General features: G+C 36.4%; 1 long non-coding RNA gene across 1 annotated transcript in view; it reads right to left on the bottom strand.

The window, feature by feature from the left end:
* LOC103238671 (uncharacterized) overlaps window positions 1–10,456 on the bottom strand; it is a 45,236-nt gene that overhangs the window by 31,159 nt on the left and 3,621 nt on the right. The window contains exon 2 of the long non-coding RNA XR_012094530.1: window positions 7,500–7,632. This is a non-coding gene — a long non-coding RNA (uncharacterized lncRNA). The remainder of the gene's footprint in view (window positions 1–7,499; window positions 7,633–10,456) is intronic.

The raw sequence follows: 10,456 nt of genomic DNA, 5'->3' as shown, positions 1-10,456 counted from the left end.
TGAAAAAGAAACATTGCAATTATCTCAAGTATTTTAGAAGTGTAAAGCAACATACTAAATAACACACACCCTCAGTCCTTACATCTAGAATAAATATGGAGTATTTTGACAGACTTGTCAGGATGATTATCTCAGTTCTCCAGTTTACTTTTACCTACTTAGAGATACTTGAACGCAGCACATGACAACACATGGCTCACTGATACTTTCTGCTGCACAAATGCAGCATCAGTCATGATTATCCTCAAACCCAGGAGGGCTCCTTTGGATATAGTAATATCATGTTAATTCCAAATAAGATGCAGTTTCCCTCAAAAATCCTCATCTATGAAATGAACTCCAGAGTTTTTTAAGCAAGGGGGGGGCAGGTAGGAAATGATATCCTTGTAATGGATAAGGTGCCATCTCATGCAGAGAATAGAGATAGACCAATTGGGTCTATGTCTAAGATTAAAATCTCCTGCCCATCCAAGTTGCTTCTACTTTGGAAAACTATTGGCAGAATTAAAATAATTTTTAAATCATGAAAATAAGTAATTCACCCCCTTTTCCATGTATGCACCCTAGCAAAGATTTTTAAAAGGGTAAGGGCTTAGGTGGGGAAGAACATAGAAATGTAAAAGGTGGGAGTTGAGGGGAGGGTGGTGAGAGGGATAGGATAAATTTAAATTATCTGACTCTGAGATCAAAATACTGTTTATGGGGAGAGTCCATTGACACAACATCAGCAGAATGTGCAGTTTGATTTTCAGTTCTCCAGGGCAATGCTGGGTCTGTGCTATGCACATGCGTGCTCTGTCACCACTCCCCCTGTGACCCACCATGTGCATTTGCTGGTTTAGGAGAAGGGCTTGGCCCTGTTTTAGAGAGAGGTTCACTGACTCACACACAATTTGAACTCAAGACTTTGGTCTCATTGATTCTAGATCAGCTCATCCCTGTTTTGCTAGGTGAGATTGCATTAACCAGGTAATATTTTTCTCAAACATCAACAGGAGAGGAAACACGAAATTTAACACTGCCAACTCATTTCAATGTTTAACCTAAATCAGTAATGGAATTAAAAAATGTAAATAAATTACATTTTTGAGAACATAGTTGAGGATTTTAAAAAGATAGTTTTCCCCTCCTAACCTTTTCCTATCCTCGTTTGCAGGTAGCTTGTTTGTCTTTGGCCCTCAGTGCATGCTGTGAACTGCTTTCCCTCCTGGTATGTTTCAGTAGCAGAATATTAAACCTTTGTTTTTAGGTCTGTGTTCTGGTTCAGGTTAGGGTTTGAGTTCATTTTTTGAAGTGGCCACCTAGAGATTTCAAATCATGAAATCAGAGAATCTCACAAGCAAGTGGGCATTGTTTGCCCTATTTCTTAATGTCTTATGCCCTCTGGTGGTAAAATCAGGTGACCTCCTATATTTTTCTTTGAATTCTCCAAAGCAAAATATTTCATTAAAATAAAATAAGATGGCTCTCTCCCTTTCTCTGCCATTGTGGTGTATGTGGTTGACTCCATTCCTCACCATGTCTGCTCGCAAGTTTTTCAGTATCAAGCGATTTCTGGCCAAGAAACAAAAGCAAAATCATCCCATTCCCTAGTGGAATCAGATGAAAACTGGTAATAAGAACACGTACGACTCCAAGAGGAGACATTGAAGAAGACTCTGCTGGGTCTATAAGGACTTGCACATGAGATGGCACTCAGATTCACGCTATACTGGGGTCACTGGCCTCTTACCTTATCAACTTGGAAACGTTGCCACTATCTGTCCTGTTGGACATGTTTTAATGGAAAAAATGTTTTATCTTTGTTTCTGTGCTCTGCACTAGGTTGGTTCAGTAATAAATATGTGAAAACTTTTGTTTGAAAAAAAAGTTAAGACAGCATTTATCATGGTTAGCAAGTTATTGAAAATGTATATATACACACACACATATATATACATTATACGTGTGTGTGTGTGTATGTGCGAGTATATATGTGTGTGAATGCGTGTGCTCGGGTTTGACACTAGGAATTTGAGGTAACTATTGAGTAGTGATGAGTCTTGTGGTCTATAAAATGTGCCTATCCTTTATAGAGTAAGGATGCCAGGCCCCCACCTGCCGCCTTTTTTTTTTTTTTTTTTTTTGAGACAGAGTCTCGCCCTGTCGCCCAGGCTGGAGTGCAGTGGCGTGATCTCAGCTCACTGCAGGCTCCGCCTCCCGGGTTCATGCCATTCTCCTGCCTCAGCCTGCCGAGTAACTGGGATTATAGGCACACACCACCTCGCCTGGCTAATTTTTCTTTCTTTCTTTCTTTTTTTTTTTTTTTTTTTTAGTAGAGACGGGGTTTCACTATGTTGGTCAGGCTGGTCTCAAACTGGATGCCAGGCCTTTTTGAATAGAAATGAAGCTCCCTAAATCTGTTGCCTAGAAAAACATATATCTGTACATAAAATTAAACTGTAAGATGCTCAAATTCACCGAGGTAATATAACTAGGATTAATTTACAAAAAAATTACTTCATTACCCAGGTAATATCTTCTGAAAATATGAACAATAGCAGAAAAAATTAAAACAATGGGTCAGAGCAAGGAAAGTATTGATCTGGGGGATAATTTATGGAATAAATATGTTTTTCCATGTGTATTTTATAAGAATGTATTTAATTATTTTTTAAGAGACGAGTTCTTCTTCTGCGGCCTAGTCTGGAGTGCAGTAGTGCAATCATAGCTCACTGCAGTCTGGAACTCCTGGGCTCAAGTGATCCTCTCATCTCAGCCTTCTGAATAGCTGGGACTTACAGGTGTGCACCATGATGCCTGGTTAGTTTTTTATTTTTATTTTTTTCTATAGAGATAGGGTCTCACTATGTTGTCCAGGCTGGTCTCGAACTCCTGGCCTCAAGCTATTCTCCATTTTCCGAACTTAGCGTCCCAAAATGCTGAGATTACAGGCATGATTCACTGCATGCAGCCAACATTTTTATTTTGAGAAGAAAATATATTTTGAGAGTGTCTTTTAAAATGAAGTTTTGTAATCATAGGTAGAAATGTTTTAAAATACTTTTTCTTTCTTTTTAATATTTTTATTGCCTTTTTATTTTGAAACAATGTCAGACTAAAAAAAGTTGCCAGTAGCACACAGAACTCCCATATACCTTTTACCGAACGTCTCCAAGTGTTAGTATTTTACTTAACCACAGGATAATTTTCAAAAGCGAGAAACTAACATTGATATTATGCCATTAACTAACCCCAGACCTTATTCAACATTTGCCAAGTATCACATTAATGCCTGTTTTATAGCCAGGATCCAGATGATGATTAAGTTAATAATTATTTAATTCAGCTTATACATATTTGGTAAGACTATCACAGAAGTGGTACTGTGGGCTTCTTAATATATCAGGGGTACTTTTTGTTGAATATTTCTTATTATTGGTGATATTAGCCTTGAACACTCTGTTTAGGTGGTGTCTGGCAGGCTGCTCCACTGTAAAGGAACTGTGTTTACCTTTGTATTTAATAAGGACTTTGTAGAGAGAGACTTTAGGACTATGTAAATATCCTGTTTCTTATATATTGCCCCACTCATCACCAACTCGTGATTTTTTTTACTTTAATAATTTATTTGACACTTATTAATTATAATTCTACTGTAAAGAAGAACTTTCCCTTTTCTCCCATTTGCTAGTTATTTCATTATTGAAGTATATCAGTATGGAGTCATGAATACTTATTTTATTCTGTATGCTATAATCCATTATTATCATAATTTACTTTGTTCTTCAAATTGGCTCAGAATTGACCAATGGGGTCCCCTTCAAGTTGGCTTCTGTGATCTTTCAATACGTGTCCACCACTTTGTTCTTACTACTTTTCTTTCTAGCACAAGTTGTTCCAGGATGATCTTACACAGTACTTCCCCTGCCCCAGCCGTGAGCTCAGTCATTTCTCAAGGATCCTTGGTTTCTTTTATTAAATAATGTCATCTAGAAAGCAAGATCTAGGTGCTGTGTTCATTGCTACTGGTGTCATTACTTTTAGGCCCTCTCATCAGACAAAGCTAGATGAAAATCTATTAATAAACATGTGTACATATACACAATCTAAGTCTCTATCTCTGTATCATCTATCTATCTATCTATCTATCTATCTATCTATCTATCTATCTATCTCCTATCTATCTGCCTATCTATGTACCATCTATCTATCTATCACCATCAGTTCATACCAATACATTTGATTTCAATACAATACTACAGGGTTAATTCTAGCCTTCCTCCTTTCCCTACTAGTAACTCATTTCTCTAAAAGTGAGAAATATCCCTCTTGTTATCCAAATATTATTTACTTATTTGCACAATCCTAAAATATACATGAACTTGTTTTATAATTACTAACCGATTCCTCTTTGGGTCTGGGGAACTTTGGGTCTGGGGAACATTGCTTGTGTACATGCCTGTTGGTCTTTGGTCTTAGAGCATATAATATATACATTGTATTAATAATACACGTATGTAATAATACATTGGGTTTCAAAGTTGCCTTTAGTTCATTCTTTTCTTCCTCATCCCCTCCAGTGTGGTTTGTAATCGAGTTAGGCTTATTTGTTATTGTTCGTATTGAATTTTGGGTTCTCCCTTCATCCTGCTTGATTTTTGTCATTTATTTATATTTTTGGTATGTGAAATATTACCGGCCGGGCGCGGTGGCTCAAGCCTGTAATCCCAGCACTTTGGGAGGCCGAGACGGGCGGATCACGAGGTCAGGAGATCGAGACCATCCTGGCGAACACGGTGAAACCTCGTCTCTACTAAAAAATACAAAAAACTAGCCGGGCGTGGTGGCAGGCGCCTGTAGCTACTCGAGAGGCTGAGGCAGGAGAATGGCGTAAACCCAGGAGGCGGAGCTTGCAGTGAGCTGAGATCCGGCCACTGCATTCCAGCCTGGGCGACAGAGTGAGACTCCGTCTCAAAAAAAAAAAAAAAGAAAAAAAGAAAAGAAATATTACCATGGTTTCTAAAAGTCAGAACTGTACAAAGAGTTATACTCAGAGAGGTGTTCCTTTCCCACCCCCATCATCCCTTGTACCTCTACTCCTTCCTCTTATCCCTATATATAAGCAATCTTAGTTCCTGGGTTAACCTTTTTGCGTTTTTGTTTTTTTTTTTTTTCAATCTCTCTTTCATAAAAGTTGACACATAATAGATACTCTTTTGCACTTTGTCTTTTTTCTTTTTTACTTAATGTGTTGTGAAAAACAATCCAAATTGTTTCACAGGAATCCTCTTCTATTTTATTTTCTCTTAGAGCCTGTAGAGGTACACAATTTGTTTACTCTCTTATATTCAGATATGTACACTGTTTCCAATATTTTGCAGTAACAACGTCACAATTAATAACCTTGTGCAAATGTATTTTTGCCTTATGGGAGGTGTATCTTCTGGGTAAATTCTTAGAAGTGGAATTGCTGAATTAAAAAATAAGTGTATATGTAGTTTCTTAGGCATTACCAAATTTCCCTCTGAAAGGCTTGTACCACTTGACATTCTCACCAGCAGTGTGTGAGAGTATCTCTTTCCCTACAGATGACTGCCATGGTTTTAATTTTTTGCTAATCTGATAGGTGGAAAATAATATTCCTATAAAGTTTTAATTTGCATTTCACTAGTTATGAATGATATCAAACATTTTTTGCTATCTTACAAGGTTTTTTAATATATCTTTTTGTGAATTGTCTACTCTTGTTTCTTTACCTAGTTCAATTTTTTTTAAATCCCTTTTCTTTCAATTTTAGAAGTTTTTAATATATTAGCAGTATATGTGCTTTATTATAGAAAGATTAATGTTGCAGGCATTTTTTAAAAGTTTGTTTGTTGTTTGACTTTGTTTATGGTGTTTTTGTCATGCATAAAAATTTTTATTTTTATTTGGCCACTTGTCAATCTTTTTTTTTTAATTGCCTCTGGATTTTGAGTCATGTTTAGAAAATCTTTCCCTATACCAACGTTAAATAGAAATATTCACCCTTGTTTTCTTCCAGTATGTTTAAAAAATCTTTTTTGTTTTACATTTATATTATATCTATTTTTCATTGGGTCTTTATGCTTATATATGGTGTGAGATACAGATCTAAACTTATTTCATTCCCAATAGCTATCCAGTTGTCCCAGAACTATCTATTAAAATTTGCTTGCCCCAGTAATTTTGTGATGTCACTTATCATATACTACATCTCCATATGTACTTGAGTTGATTTCTGGGCTTTCTAATTTATTCTCTCAGTTTATTTTTCTAGTCATGCACCTACATACCAGAATCTTAATTATGAAGACTTTGTAGTATGTTTTAATGTGTGATAGGGCTAGTTCTTCCTCCTAGTTTTTCTTTGTAAGTGTTTTCTTGGCTCTTCTTCAGTGTTTTTATATCTTTCACAAATGCTTTCCTTACACAATTTTTGCACATTTCCTTTTAAGTGTATTTAAAAGTGTTTCATGTTCTTTGTTGTTATTATAAATGATGATTTTTCTGTTATAACATCTAAATAAACATTGTTTATGTATCTAAAATAATAAGTTATCTATGTAATGTTTTTATCCTGCAATTTTATATTATAATAACTTATCTTATTGTTTTAGCTAATGCCTTTTCTTAACTTGAACCAGAAATATATTTTTATTGTGTTAAGCCTCTGAGATTTGATTTATTTGTTATAGCAGTTAGCCGAGTTGACAAATAAAAGATAGAAATAATTTTATTACCATCTTAAAGTAAAGATATTAAGACCAGAAATATCGACAAGTTTGCCTCAGGTCACAGAATGAGCAATGGACAACACTAGTTTTTAAATCAATATTCTATGTTATTAACCACTGCATATTACCCTCTCCTCAAGGTGTGAGTTCCTGAGCTTCTCTGTTAGCTTGCATTTGAAAGAGAGAAACCAAGTTCATTCTCCATCCTTCTTTGTCTACTTGCAGTTCTGTTATTCATTGTAGAGAAATGAGTGGGAGCAGAAGGGAAACTGCTAGATGAATAATAGCATTGGAGGGGACCCACAGCTACATAGATTTAAGAGGGTGTGAACTCATTGTACTTTATAGACATAGAAAACTATACAAGATTTTGCAGTTATAAAAATAACAAAATCTCAGCTCTGATTCACCATTCAATTTGTTCCCACTATAAAACGTGTAACCTTTTAAGAATGAAAATAGTTAGATAGCATTCTCCTTGTTTAAATCTTTCAATGGATTCCCATTTGTATCAGACTAAAGACAGAACTCACTCACATGACCTCTGCTTTACTATCCAGGCTCAGCTCCATGCCTTGTACTAATTGTTATCATACAGTATTTTGATCACTTATTTACTGCTCTGTCTTGTAAACTCTTGAGGACAGAGACTCATTTAATTTTGGATTCCAGATTCTGGTACTATGCCTAACGCATAGTAGGCATTAAATATACGTTTGTTGAGTGAGTGAAGGAGTGAATGAATAAATACTGTTTTCCTACCTTTTTTGATTTCGCGGAATATGCTTATCTCTTCTTTAGAATATTTTCTTCTTCCCTGCATGAGGAATGAGCTTTCTGTATCCTTAAGATCGCCACCATCGTGAGTTGTGAGCTGTCATGAACTTTTCAAACTCTGAAGAGAAACATCAAATGAGTGATCTGAATTCTTTTTTTAAAGAAAATAATCAACTGATATATTTTTTCCTACCACTTATATTTTCTACTCTTTATGGAAATTATTTTGCATTTGTTGGGATAAATAATCCTCAGTCTTTTATAAAATGCAACCTGAAAGTTTTGGAGACGGAGTCTCGCTCTGTCGCCCAGGCTGGAGTGCGGTGGCGCCACCTCGGCTCACTGCAAGCTCCGCCTCCCGGGTTCAAGTGATTCTCCTGACTCAGCCTCCCGAGTAGCTGTGAATACAGGCACGTGCCACCATGCCTTGCTAATTTTTTGTATTTTTAGTAGAGACAGGGTTTCACCATGTTATCTAGGATGGTCTCAATCTCCTGAGCTTGTGATCTGCCTGCCTTGACCTCCCCAAGTGTGAGGATTACAGGCGCGTGGCCTTTTTTTTTGTTTGTTTTTTTTTTTTTTGAAACGGAGTCTCGCTCTGCTGCCAGGCTGGAGTGCAGTGGCACAATCTCAGCTCACTGCAGCCTCCACCTCCTGAGTTCAAGTGATTCTTCTGCCTCAGCCTCCCGAGTAGCTGGGACTACAGGTGTGCACCACCACGCCCAAATAGTTTTTGTATTTTTACTAGAGACGGGGTTTCACCATGTTGACCAAGATGGTCTCGATCTCTTGACCTCGTGATCCACCCACCTCGGCCTCCCAAAGTGCTGGGATGACAGGCCTGAGACAGCGCTCGGCCCATTCTGCCATTTCTAAAAGGCACTTTCTCTCAAAAGTCTGGTCCAACCCTGGCAATAAATATTTTATAAGTATCATACGTAGTCTCTAAACTAGTTTTCTTGACATTTGATAGTAATAAAAGTAATTGTTTCTTGAGCTTCATCTGTGTATTAGACCCTCTTGTAAGCATATTATATGTAATTTACTTTATGAAACAGATATTAGTTTCACCACTTTATGGATGAGGAAACTGAGACATAAAGAGGTTAGGTAACTTGCCTAAGTTTCTTTAAACCCAGCCAATAATCAAATGAACTAAGATTGGAATTCAGGGGAGCCAATTCCAGAGTTCATACTTTAAATCTGCAGTAGATCACTTTCATCACTTATGATGCTTAATTTTACTGTACCTCCTAGAACATGTAATGTTGTTTGTGTGCTTCATGTACATCTATTTCATCATCCAGATAAGATCCTAAGATGTTCTCTTTGGAGGAGTGTCTTATTTCTTCAGCCTTACAATGTTTCGAATAGTGCCAGACATATTGTGTGGCCATTTCATACACACTTGCTAAATTGCTTTGAAAGCTGTATTTAAATTCTCCTCCTAGTTTTAGGTAATTGTATATAGGGGTTTTACCAAGTTAGGATAAAGCAGCATATTTTAAAATCTCCAAATTTGTTTACTCAAGAAATAAATGTATGATTGTGATTATACTAGATGTAATAGGAACTCAGAAGGGGTAGGAGATCCCCACAGCATCATCCACCTACTGTCCTTCTTTGCTGTGCTTCCATGTGGATATAATGATGCATTGATGGATACAAATGAAACTGGGTGCTCTGTGACTTACTGATTTGCACAAACACTGGTTAATAAAGCATTCATTTAACTCATTCTCTATTATAGCTCCCTCTACTGAGGGCCATGGCTCTTCTCTGAAGGAGGGGTAGGAAGCTTGTTGTCGCTGTATGAAGGTACAACTGAGTTCTTCTTTAGCCCAAGGATAACCCCAGTTCAACCTGTGTACAACAACTCTCCTGTGATGATGACTGCCTTCCTCTACTGACATGCCTCCCAATGCTTGGAAGGTTAAATTATTCTCCCATGCCACAGTGAGTGGGGTTTTGGGGGGAGTACGGTGGTACTAACCATCAACCTTAAGAAAATAATAACTTGTTATTACTGAGACCCTCTGCCCTTTATGCAAATAAACCCCAACAGGCTACCATTTAGACATGCTTGTACATGTCTATATTTACTAAATGTATGTTTAAAAAATATATGTGGAAAGTTACAATTCTGTTATTTTCCCAAACCTGTGTTCAACTCAGAAAGAGTTTGCAAAAAGAAAAATAAAAGGAAAGTCAAAAGAAAAATAACGACTATATTAAATTTCTTTATCAAGCCTCCATACTATAAGACTGTCTTCTTAGAACTTCGGTACATTATATTTTTTATTAATAAGTGCCTTTTGTTCTAACCATTTTAGGTTATAAAAATAATATATGCTCATGGTAGAACTATTGGAAAATCAGAAATATGTTTTTAAGTGTTTAATAATTCATGGTCTCTTCACTGGAAGATATTCACTGTTAAGATTTTGGTATATTCCCTTTATCTAGATAGATTGATAATAAATAGATTGAAAGATAGAGATGGAACTATTTTTGATATGCCCATATACATATAGTTTATTTCCACAGACTGAGCCTTATCTCATGAACATTTTTCTGATCACTTAAGATTCCTCAATGACCTTTTAGAAATGGTTTAGGATGTATATTTTATAACTATATAGTGTTCTATTTAATGATCTGACAGTGTTAGATATTTTGATGCTTTCACTGAGATGAATGCCAGATTGCTCTTCTAAATCCTGTCTGAGTGAAAGAAGAAAGTACATCGTGAACTGCATAAAAAACAGAGAGTGATTTTCTAAAGAAACAGAAGAACTTTAATCTGCCCATTGAAATTCAGAAAATTAAAAAATAAAGAAAAAGAAATTCTTTTCTGTAAAAAGCCCCAGAACCTTGATGCTTATCAGAGCTTTATCAAAGTGATTCAAGCCTAATGGGGACCTGTTTGTGTCTGAAATCCC

This window comes from Chlorocebus sabaeus, chromosome 11 (genome assembly GCF_047675955.1).
Source record: "Chlorocebus sabaeus isolate Y175 chromosome 11, mChlSab1.0.hap1, whole genome shotgun sequence".
Classification (NCBI taxonomy): Eukaryota; Metazoa; Chordata; class Mammalia; order Primates; family Cercopithecidae; genus Chlorocebus; species Chlorocebus sabaeus.
The sequence above is the reverse complement of the archived record's forward strand: the minus strand, read 5'-3'. Positions and strand labels throughout refer to the sequence as shown.